Below are 12,676 nucleotides of genomic sequence, written 5' to 3'. Positions count from 1 at the left end.
TCATGCTAGAGAGAGAGACGTTTTGTCCAGTGGCGGTTTTGACTTGCCATAAAGTAGCTCAGAGGGTTAAAATGCCTGACTGCAAAAAAAAAACTTTTATTTTATGTGGATAGCTGGGTGGATTAATGAAGTCAGCCTTTACCTAGCACTTTAAAACAAATGGAACATTTGTGAGAGAGGGCCTATGGAGAGATGAGGGCTCTTTGTTTCCTCAGTGGTAGTAAGGGAATCCAAGGAGGAACGACAAAACAAAAAAGATTGTTGCACGAGGCACTACTAGCGTTGAAGCCAGCCCTGCTCAACTTGTATATTACAATGTGTTGCCCTTCTTCCCCAAGGGGGGAAGAAAACACAAAACTATGTCAGCCATAAGGCGGCTACCCCTACAACTCAACGTCCTACTAAGAGATAGGTAGCTGTACAACGAGACAAGGAGGGGCTATTGGGAGCTGCATTAGGGCACATTTTTGTCATGAAAGAGGTAACAAATGTATAGCCTATGTAATAGCCTCCTGGTAAAATTAATAATTTTCATAATTAGCCAATGAATCTTACAACATTTTGTCAGATGTAGGGAAGAAATGACACTGAGAAAGAACAAGTGAAGCTAGAGGCCATCTAGAGGCACTGGTGCCCTAAAAAGGCACTGGAGCGGGTGCAATAACCTTGTCTGGCACGTTTTATCTGCCATTGATTTCTCAACTTTCAAAGACAGTTTATGAATCGGAATTGCTCAATACGCGGCATCTCCTTTAATCATGCTTTAGATGTATTTTGAAGGCGTAATTCATTTGTGCTGCCATGAGCACCTGTCGAAAAATTGTGAATTAAACAGCAGGGTTGGGTCGGATGTAGAAAATAGGCCCGGCCAAAAAAATACAAATGTCTCCCATTACTGAATTTGATAGCTAAAAAAGCACTCCCACCATTTGCAGGTATGGGCAGTTTTAAAGTTGTAAATATATGTTTTCCCAAGTAGGGGAGACTACATGTGTTTGTGCTTGCTGCAGCCACTGTTTGTGGTAATATCAAGCAATCAATAATAAAAAAAACGCCCCAACAGATAAAAAACTGGCGCACAAACAGCCCAAAAAATGGCCCACTCACTGACTTACTAGCCCAGCCCTCCAGGAACTGACAAATTGCCCTATAGGACAGTCGGAACCTGGTAAACAGAGGACTTGCCTCATGGATGAACACTACTGCAATGTTAGTGTGAGCAACCCGTCCAATGAGCATGATGTGGACCTAAGCTTTATAACCGCTCATGTCCTAGTACAGTTTTGCTGTCTCCACCGATTGTTGGTGGGTCCAGTTGTTCTGGGTGGTAGCTACCTGAAAGTGACCTCCCTCACTAACCCTGGGCTGGATTTACAGTTCCTACCAACAGGGAGAGGTGTGGCGCAGCAGCCAGGGTGACTGACGCTGGAATCTGGTGATCATGGTTCGATTCCCGGCGCCGGCTGCAGATTAGCCCAGCACCATGTGACTCTGGGTAATAGCTTGCTTAATCTTCCCGACGGCCCCCAGCGCCTGGAGACCCTAATGGGCGATTGTTCGCGCTTTACAAATGTGGATTATTATTGTTATTATCCTGCCTGAGACCCCTATTAGAGCTCTCATACTCTGCATGATACTGTGCTTGTCAGGAAATTACACCACTGGCAACCTCGTGTGGAAAATCCACCCCAGGTGCAGCTGTGATCTCTTTGGTGTTGGTGGGGCATCCCTGTGATCTGCTCCCCAGCTGGGGAAAGCGCATCGCAAGCGCTAATGTTTTAATGAATTAACTATACCATTACCAGCTCTTTCAAGAATTCTCTAAACATTGCATCCTTGTTTAGGGAATGTAATACTCTGAGAAGAAGTCTCCAAATAACTGTACTTTTGCAAGACTGAAGCATAGATTGTGCCAGGTTTTTAGAAATGTATTAGTTTCTATCAAAAAGCAGGAATTTAAGTAGCTGAATGTGATTCGCCGGGCACACAACTAAGAAATTAAGCAGGACTTAGAGCCGAGAAGGATCCCGATTATTTACAGAAGAAAGGTACATCCAGGGACATCGAGTGCTTAGTGACCTGTAGCATGGATACTATGAATACCTCAATAAACATGTACTAATGGAATTGGGATATAATAAACTCCCTTATAAATCAGAAATAATGTTTACACACAGATTAGTCTTTCCACTGAACTTGATAAGCAAACGAAATTTGGACAGTGTTTTTATTCTTTTTACAAATGTAAGTAATTTATGGGTGTATGATTTTTAGCACTGGCTTACTGGCCAAGATCACATCATGGTGATGATGTCAGAAAATGATCACTTGGATAACTGCTGCTGGCGGCAAGAGGAGAATCAAAGCAAAGAGTGAGTTTGCCTCTACTCCTGGGAATTTTAGCACAAGATTACAGGCAGTGTATTGACTTCTTTGAGGCACTGATGGTGACCGTAAGATCTAAGCAAGTAAAGTGACTTTTCTTTTGCACGTGCAAATTTAAAATGGTAGCTGAAAAGGTGGATTAGCAGTGTACCCATTAATGGTCCAACAGCGGATTAACGAGCCACAGTTGAATTTTATATTTCAACACATGATTGCAGGCAGTGCACCGACTTCCCTGTGCCACTGACTTTGCCTAAAGCACCAACCAATCAGTCAATTGAAGGTGCCTGGAATCCAATGTCCACATGGATAGTTTGTGTATTCGGAGCTCAGAATGAAAGTGATGTTGGCTCAAAGTCTGGGTCTCAAGCCACAGCCACTAGCCACAGCCATGTAAACATGGAGTTGTTTGCTCTCACCTGCAGGAGAAAGTCCCTCAGTCGGTCTGTACTGTGGACGACTCCACTACAGATTTGGACACGTTAATTCGACTTTCTCTGGATGTTGTATTACCGCTTAATTCTGGATCTAAACAATTTATTGTACCTCCGACCCACAGTTTAATGTTTCTGTTAGTTTTGAAGAAAAATTGCAAACACTTGGAGCGCGTCTGGCAGAAGCATTATTCTCAGAAGGACAAGGACAAGCTTAAAGCTGCTACCAAACACTTTCATAGGGCATGTCTGATCGCTCAGAAGCCCACTATGCTGACAAGATTGCTAGCACTCAAAATTCTTCCAAAGATCATTTCCAAATTGTCAAGGCTTCTCTTTTGCAGCTAAATTTCCATGGACTAGTCAATTTTTTTCTTTAAAAGATTAGACATTCATACCTTCTTCTCTGCTCCATTGGTTTTGGTGCGGAGCCAAGTTCCTATTGGTCTATTCACCTTCTCTAGCAAAGATATCCAGAAAATTATCATAAAATCAATCGCTGATTTTGCGCCAGGCCCAAATGGACTACCCCAGGCACTATTTAAAAAAGACCTTAAGCTCTGAGCTGACAGGCTCAATGTACCGTATAGACATATCTTACAGACACAAGAAATTCCTTATGGAGGGATTCCATAATACAGCAATTTTTTAAAGGCGGGGGCACGACAAAAACCTAACCATTATCAACTGTTTGCACTAATTGATGCTGAAGCTAAATACTTTGCAAACCTGTTGCTAAATGACCTCAAAACCTGGGCCAGTGAACAGAGGATTATCCCTCTGAATCAACAAGGAATCTGTCTGAATCAGGTCTGCGTATACAACCTGTTGGCCATCTCCATGTTCCATTCAGTTCAGACGCACTCACCTTTGTATGCATGTTTTGTCGATTTCAGGGCGGCATTTGATAGAATTTCAAGAAAGCACCTCTGTGGGAAGTTAAGAACCTGGGGCGCTCCGTCAAGTCTTCTACGAGCGACAAAGCTAATATGTTCTGAAAATAGGAGATGGCACGCTTCTCTCAAGGAAGATATTGACTATAGAAGGCCTTAAGCAAAGATGTGTCTTGGCTCTCCTGCTTTTTAATCTGTTCATCTCTGATTTTACAGGGGAGCTCGACACAGTTAATTTACACTTGCCAAAATGTGAAAATAAATGCCTGTTTAACCTACTTTATGCGGATGACTTGGTGCTGTTAAGTCACGGGTGAGTCTACAGAGACTTACGCGTGCCCTCTTTGAATATACAAAACGAAATAAGCTGGAGGTGAATTGAGAAAAGACTAAGATTATCATTTTGGGAGAGAAATGAATAAATCAGGCTCATGGCTCATGGCATATTGAAGGAGCGAGCATTGAGAAAGTATCTCAGTCTGGTGAAATTAAAGGATTTCTTTTAATAAGCAAAAGCGATTCATTCAAAATAAGGCACTTTGCCTCCAGGCTACCCTCTAAACCCTTGGAACGAAAATGTGGGGCTATAATATGGATCTAACCCTAAGTAATTCAGGGAAAGTTTTATCTGTTCCTATTTATGGAAGTGATATTATGTTCGGACTTGATGCCAGATTGTTAGATGTTCTGATAATAAAAATGTATAGGCACCCTCTCCACTTTCTAAAGTCGCCGTTTCCTGCACAGGTTCGACAGGAGATCGGCCTTCTCCAGCAAATCATAGCTCGGCAAGGCTAATTTATCAAGCTATATCCTAGGATTAGATCGGCAGTGTCATATTATACTTAATTAGTATAATATGGAACTAATTAAGATCTGCCAGTGGCAAATTTGCTCACGCTCAATACATGAACTTGTGTTTAACTGACTTAGATGCTGGGAGGTATGGGCAATGAGGGTAGGCCTAAGGAGTTACAAAAAACATAAATACCAGGGCTCTGAGTACACAAGCTGACAGAACTTCTATCGCAGAGATCTCACGCTTGGATGGTACTATCAACATATAATATCTCGGGTAAACAGCTCATTTATTGGCAAATTTCCATAGGTACGTAAAAAAATAGAACGTTATTGGGAGCCCTGAATCTGCTAAACATAGTTTTGAATGTCAGGCTGGTTACACTCATGTCCTCATTTTCGCATATGCTGAAACAATAGGAAAGTGGCGAAAGAAGTCAATGTAATTTATGACTGCGATCTCACTATTTAGGAAGAAGATATTTTAATTGTTATACAAAATTACTGGGAATCTGTTATTAGTTTTATCTGGCTTTTTGAATTTTAGATTGCTTGTTTAGAGCCCTGTCACGCAGGCACATTAGCACTTTGTAGACAGCACTGCACCCTGGCCTTGTTATAATATGAAATGATAATGTCTTTTTTTATTTGCATATGTATTTGTTATGCTGTTTTCTATGTTGACACAAAGACACTTTATAGGATTTTATTAAGAGTCAGTTTTTTTCATTTGTCAGGCATCAGGTTGTTTGTTTTATATTTGTTTGATTGATTGCAAAGGTTTTTATTAATCATGCGATAAAGTCTTTGAACTATTGTTTCCACTAACTCGATCTTAGTCACCTTTCGCCATATGGGCAACCTTGCTTTTTTAAAAACTCTACAATCACTCCTCACCAGCTCCACCTACTCAATTCCTCTATCTTAGGGAATGAATCCTTTAGCATGGAAACATGCTATGGTCGTCCCCCTGTTTAAAATAAATAGATAATAATACTCTGAATGTTACAGACAGGGTGAACTATTGCCCTTTTTCGCTCTTGCCCATTTGTGCACAGATCCTAGAAAACCATTGATCATCAATTGCCAGAACTTCTGGTGGACCCCGATCTATTGCATACCTCACAGTGTGGATTCCGCCAGGGCTTCAGTACTGAAACTACACTGCTAGGCAGTGGCTGGACTGCGTGGAGCTACTGTGCTGATCCTTTTTAATTTGAGCGTGGTGCTTAATATGGTGTCTCCAGAGGCTAGCAGATATTGGTATCAAGGGCTCGGCCATATCATGGTTTGGCTTCTTTCTGCAAAATCAACCATTTATTGCCATTGCAAAGCCTTACAAATCCTCAATTTTCAGCTGCCTTCTGGGGTGTCACAGGGTTCATCCTTGAGCCCGACACTAGACAATATCTATGTCCATCCTCTGGCCAGCATTGTAGAGGTTCACAGCTTAACTCTGTTTTCATATGCTGACTATACACAGATAGATCATTGTGTCAGGATGGCACAAGTGTACCTAATCTTAGCCTTTGCCTTGTCGGTCGCTGGATAGATGAAGTATTGTCTCAATTTGAATGGAAATAAGCCTGCGTTCTTAGTAGTAGGTAGTCGGCCTCAACTTTGGGGTCCACAAAGGTGTGCAGATGAACTGGAGTCCCTTCCCTCTACTGGCACCGTGGTTACAAACCTGGCCATTTGGCCGGACTTTAAGCTCACCATGGACCACCAAATAAAGAAGGTGTCATTCTACTGCTTTGGCTTATTCAAATGAGGAAAATCAGTTGGCCTATTCCCTCCTCCATTCAAAGAACTATTGTGTAGTCCTTGATTACCTCTAGATTGGCAATGAAAATGTGCTCCATTTAGGTTAAAAGGCTTCCGATTGTGCAAAATGCCTGCATTCTATATCATGTTCCTAAATGTGTCCTTGTTTCTTCTCATTTATGCACTCTCCACTGGCTCCCTTTCAACAAGAGTATTCAGTTTAAAACGTTGTTCTATATGCACAAGGCCTTGCGCAGTTGTGGTCCTACTTATCTAAGGTGAGTGGTTCAACCGCACGTTTCTAATCGCGCTCTTCAATCAGACAGTCTGAGTCTCGCAGTGATACCACGACTAAAGCTGTCAAGGCAAAGAGGGAAGTATTTTGCCTTCTTGGCCCTGCTTTATGGAATGCTCTTCCCCCTCAAGTTACACCTCTATGCCTCATTTGTGAAGCTACAAAAGCTACTCAAAACCTGGCTACTCTAGTAATTTAACATGTCATCTGCTGCTTACTTAGCGCTGGTAAACCCCACTGGGGTGGCCATGTAGTCTACAAATCAGAATAGAATAGAAAAGTATACTGGTCAATGATCAAACCAAGAAAGGAACTCCTGGGATTTTCCAAATACAGTTGAAGAGCAGTCAAAATTAAGTGCATCGATCAGCAGGGCCCGACTGGGAACCCCAAGCAGCCCAGGCAATTTTGAAGGACCTGCCTGCCCCAAAGCTCCTTTTGTTACGGAGGGCCGATTTAGCACCACGGCTGCAAAACCGATATCAGTAACTAATACAGCCCACACCGCTGTAAAATCGTCCCCTACTCTTCCAGCCTCCTGGGAAAACGCCTGCTGCCCGCTATGGCCATACTGGCCCTCAACGCTCTAAATCACGTGTCCAAAAGGTTGTATCGAGCAGTGAAGTACCACCATTGCCCATTGCTTCTGACCCGAAAAACTTTGTTTGTCATTGTGTTATGTGCAATATTGAAATTGCATGAATACTCAGACACAGCTATTTCCAGGTAAATATGGAATGCCCTATAATCCCCCATTTACCAGATCATTTGCAGATTTTAACAAAATAAACCGTTTCCAGACCAAGCGGCCCAACGGCTACTAAATACAGCACATGTGGTGTAAGACTGCCAGACACTCGGTAAAAGTTAGAGGCTCGCCTTTCAGCCACAGATTGCTGTTTTACTCTATTAAAAAGGTGAGAATTTGGCCCAGATGGTGTTAATGTCACTAATTTAGGAATGGCAGGAAGGCTTTTGCCTGCAGGAGGAAATGGATTTCCCTTTGTACTGAAATGTAATTATAAAAACGTATGTTTCACTGCACGTGCAAATTCATGGTTTTATCAGAGAGACAGCTTTAAAGCTAAGCATTAATTTAGCAAAGCACAATCATTATGTTGCAGAGGGCTATTTATTATGGAAACAGGTGCCCATGCCTTCAAAGTTCCTGCTATGTAAACCTAAAGTAAATCCCAAAACTTTGTGGAGAACAGCATACAAAAAGAGCTCCTTTGCTTAAAAGTGTACACGTACTCATGATTTCGGCTAAATTCTACATTGTGTATTTTTGTTTTTACAAAACTATTTTACTCTGTAAGATGGAAAGAACGGTGTTAATTAAACTATGTTCCCATGCTTCAACACAAAATTAAATTCGTAGTTGTTGGTGAATACGATTTTTAACAAAATCTGCAGGGATGACTTTCCTAACAAACCTGTATAGTTCCCATGAAATTGGGATCCGAATTGCTTCAATGCGTGTGAAGATGTCGAAAGAGGTTGATAACACCACAGAATGTTGTTTATAACATGACTTTAATTACGTAATACAGGCAGTGTAATTTGACTTACCTTAGCTGCATAATTTGGTCTTTTTCTGCCACGTGATTTGGTCTTGCCTCATAATTTCTTAAAACTCCAGTGGTCGCGGTTACATTGCACTCTTGACATTGGAAGGTGACTGTTTAGTCTAAACATGCAAAATCTTTTTATGGTGTGGAGTCCCATCTCTGCTTCCTCCGTTGCTTTATGTTGCCTTCTCAACCAAGAGTCACAGTACTAATCCTACCACATCTTAAAAAACGTTGTGGTTTACACTTCTATGGAGCGGCTTAGGTATAATGTTGATAATCCACGAGGGCCTAATCCACCTAAAGCCAGACCTACTTTTGCAGATTTATATAGCGCGAACTCGACCCGAAGGTATTGGAGCGCTTTACATGAGCACCAGTTACATTACACAAGGACACTTTCATTTTTTTGGTAGGCACAGGGAGATTAAGTGATTTGTCCAGAATCACAGGATGTGCAGTCGACCTCGAGGCTTGAACCTTGGTTTCCCAGTTCGAAAGTCAGCAGCTGTAGCCTTGAGACCATATCCTCTCCCCTAACTTAACTTTTACAGTGTCACCTGCTGTACTGCCTTGCCTCATTCAAGCAGCACGGGATTTAATGAAGGATGAATGAGGGCGGCAGAACCCACAAACCAGGGCCGGGTTAATCAGCAGCCTAACCCTGGAGTTCTTGACGGCAATGGGGCGAGGGTGTATATATATCTATATCTACTTTCATTGGTTCAAACTCTCTTCCCAAAAGTGACCCCTTCACTCTAATAATTTTAAGTTGTGTCAAACCCGCGTATTTTTAAATCTAGAAGAGTGATCATTCCTGTCTATCTGACAACCAAACTGTGGAACACCTTGCTTGTGGCCTTATGAAGCTGTCCATCTGAAATTGTCTTCAGGAAAAAGGCTAAAACACTTCTTTTTGACTCCTGAATAATCCCCTCTGATGCTGGTTGTAGCTCCCAATCTCTGTAGTCTCTCTCATCCGCTAGGGCCGGGACACCATTTTAGGTAGCTGTGCAATCTATAAATGCATTGTATTGTGTGTGTATAACTATATATATATATATATATATATATATATATGTATTATATGTGTGTGTGGGTAAACATCGCTTACAACGAAGTCAATATAACGCATGCCATTACAACGCGGTCCTTAAAAGGACTTCGTTGTTACATTGCATACCATTACAACGCAAGTCATAACAACTACTTGCTGTAGGGGGCAGAAGGTGTTGGATTTAAAATCCAACACCTTTCCTACTGTTGCACAGACTGGAGTTGGAATAGTAAATTATACTATTCCAAACTCAAGCGCCCCCCCTACAGCAAGTCGTTGTAATGACTTACATTGTAATGGTATGCGTCCTAACAACGCGGTCATTGTAATGTCCGCGCTGTAATGGCATGCATTGTAAACACATGCGTTGCAACATGTCATATTAGTGTGTGTGTTTGTGTGTGTGTGTGTGTGTATATATATATATATATATATATGATGTGTAAACATTTAGTCCTATTACTATGTCTGTGGGATCCCGATGTTTGATTGTGAAAATGTGGTCACTCTACATAACGAACAGTGCGCCATCCACCATGTGACATATGTTCCTCTCAGCTTGATGCTGCCGGCGCCCTTCCCAGCAGAGACAGGCATATAATGAACCTTCGCTCGCAGCTTAGCGAGAGGCAGAATAATAGGATTTCATTTCCGCACAGCCTTTAATTTGTGAACAAGAAGGGGCAGCCAGAACGGTGACTTGATTCACTGTGCAAACATTTCCAGCACCTAATCATTTTGTCCGGCCTCATTGTAATGCAGACTGGATTACTGCATTAAAGATGCGATTTTAGAGGGCCTTGGGGCATTCCTTTCACAGCATATGGAGCGTTTGACTCCATTTTAGTTTGTGAGGCACCCGCTGTTATTTACATTGCATTTCGGGTCGCGTTATAGAAAATTTGCGATACCTTGTCCCTGCAAAAACACCTACATCAGAAAAATGGGGGTTGTGCGCTAGCGTAATACCTGATAAAAATGTATGCTAGTTATGTGGACATCCCTGCTAGACATCTTGCTAGAGAAGACCTAGAGGGTAGAGATTCAGCCGTTTTCATCTATTGGCCCGTTCAAGTGTCATTCACATTTTGCACCCGCTCACCATAGTGTACAACGCGGGGCAGTGGGTCAGCCCACTCCAGCCATTGGCTGTCTTCACTGTGAGCGACAGCATATTGCTGATCTGTGGCTGCCTTCTTTTTTGTAAACATAAACCTTTATGCTGCAGAAATATTACTTCATATTACTGTCACGCTGTTAATCCTACTCCATATATTTGGAAACAATCATAACAATTGCAAGGTTGCCAAACCTATTATTTTTGCCAATGCTTGTTAACACTGTATTGCAGATTAGACTTCAAGATTTGTAGGGTGATATATTTTGCTGATATGCATTATTCAGCTGTGCATCAGGTGTAATATCTGTGAAAGTGTGAATAGCTTGTGAGCACATTCCTGCCTCCCAATTCATAAGATATTTTTGACGAAGGATAATTCATTCCAATATTTATTTACAGAGAAGAGAATGTCCATGGCTGTTCTTCAAACGTGCTTGAATCACAGAGATCGCAGTTAGATAGATAGGCGTTGCCTTCCTGATGTTCTCTATTCAATTTCCTTTGTACTTATAGCCCACAGCTGCCATTTCTTGAAATCCTGCTTTCCAAGCGCCACAGGTTTTAATGGGCGCAAAATCACCAAGGGGAAGTATGGGCACTGCATCTTAAAACTATTACCTGCTTCTTGTGCCTGATTCCGAGTTTCCCATTGAGACGGGGAATAACAAGCAGAACTAGCGTAACTTATTGCTATTACCCCCCAGTATACCACTTTGCACTTTTTCTAGGCCGCAGCGATGATTACAAATGGTCGTTGGTGGAATTTGCGTGAGCAAACCCCACTGGAGGAAGCACTATGTAAGCCCTACAGAATCTGCAAACTGCAGTTGCGCCCAATTTCAAGTTTATAGTGACACTCAGAGTGAGGCTGTTGGTTTAATATCTTTGAGCTTCTTTTGGTTCTTCGTGTGCCTAACCTGTGCCTTAAATACTGGAAGCATTTCCGCTCCTACGTTGGAAGGCTATTCATTGAATTCCCTACCCTTCAAGGCATGCATTGTCGAAAGAAAGACCCATGCGCGCTGCAACTCCATTTGGGTAAGGAGTCAGGAAGGCATCTCAATCCTGATTTAGTTCTAGATGGTCAGTTTGGCTCATGGCCTACTACAAACTTCACACAGCAAATTACTTTACTAGGAATGCAGCCCTTCCTGCACTGCTGGGCATCCATTTTGAAACAACTGGCTAAAACCTTGGGAGTGATGCTAGAGTCAATATGGCTGTGGTGCGCTCTACATTAGATATGATGCCTTATTGATCCCGGCTCCGCCTGGGGTCGTTCGTAGAACTTGTCCTCTCGTATCCGCATAGAAATGGAGACAGATCAACTAGAAAATGTAGCTTTCCAAATATCAACGGTCGGAGAAGGATGAATTTTAGGAAATATGAGGATGGGTTGTAGGTATTAAATTAATTAAAACTGATTTGCTCTTTTTTTTGTAGTTTTGTTATGTGCCCCATTGTCTATTCTACTGTTTCTGTTTTTATTTATATGTTTTATGTATAGTTTCATGGGTGCTTACTTTATTGTGGACAAGTCTAATAAGACCTATTTCTTTATTTCTATGTAGATAGTTACTGGGTTACTTAGAATATATGATTGAACAAAGGGTTTGCTCTTTGAGGTTATATGTTTAATACATTCCTTAAATAAAAGAAAGAGGGAGAGCTGCAGGATGAACCATGCAGGCCTGCTTACTGCTAACCATCTCTGTAGTTTTCCTGCTCTTGTGATTATTTTATCGTCCATGGGAATCATGGGGTACTGTCCTTATCGCTTCCCTGATTGCCACTTGGTTTAAGTGGCAACCCACAGAAGCGATAGCATTGTCTCCAGGTATCCTGGTGAAGTGCCTTTTCTATGCCTGTCACAGTGAGCTAGTAAGCACTAGACCGGATGTCTAGTGCTTTGAGTTGCAGCATTCCAGCCAGGCTCTGGAATGCTAGTCTGCATTGATGGCTCTTACCAGCAACCCATGCCTCTGATAGGGACTGACCTCTTGCTTGTGATGGCTGACTGCAGTCAGATAGTACCAGAGACTTCATCTCTTTAGTATCGGACGCCATATCCGCAGTCATCCAGAAGGGAGAGTGATTTGTGTTTCTCCGGTTGCTGGAGAATGAGCATATTCCACCATTTTTTTCAGCTTGGCAAAGTATAATTGTCCTCATTTCTTGCTGTAAACCTCCCTGGAAGTTATGTCTTAATGGGATTATCACTACAAAGTCATTTTCACCACTGGGCTCGGAGAGACGTCTGCACAGAACTGACCTGGCTCCTGTCCCACTAGAAGCTGAGCTTGAGGCAAGATCAGGAGCGGCAAGTGCAGGTAAGAGCTGTGGGGTCCAGGGGGGGTCG

The sequence above is a fragment of the Lissotriton vulgaris genome, unplaced genomic scaffold (genome assembly GCF_964263255.1).
Source record: "Lissotriton vulgaris unplaced genomic scaffold, aLisVul1.2 SCAFFOLD_2545, whole genome shotgun sequence".
Classification (NCBI taxonomy): Eukaryota; Metazoa; Chordata; class Amphibia; order Caudata; family Salamandridae; genus Lissotriton; species Lissotriton vulgaris.
The sequence above is the reverse complement of the archived record's forward strand: the minus strand, read 5'-3'. Positions refer to the sequence as shown.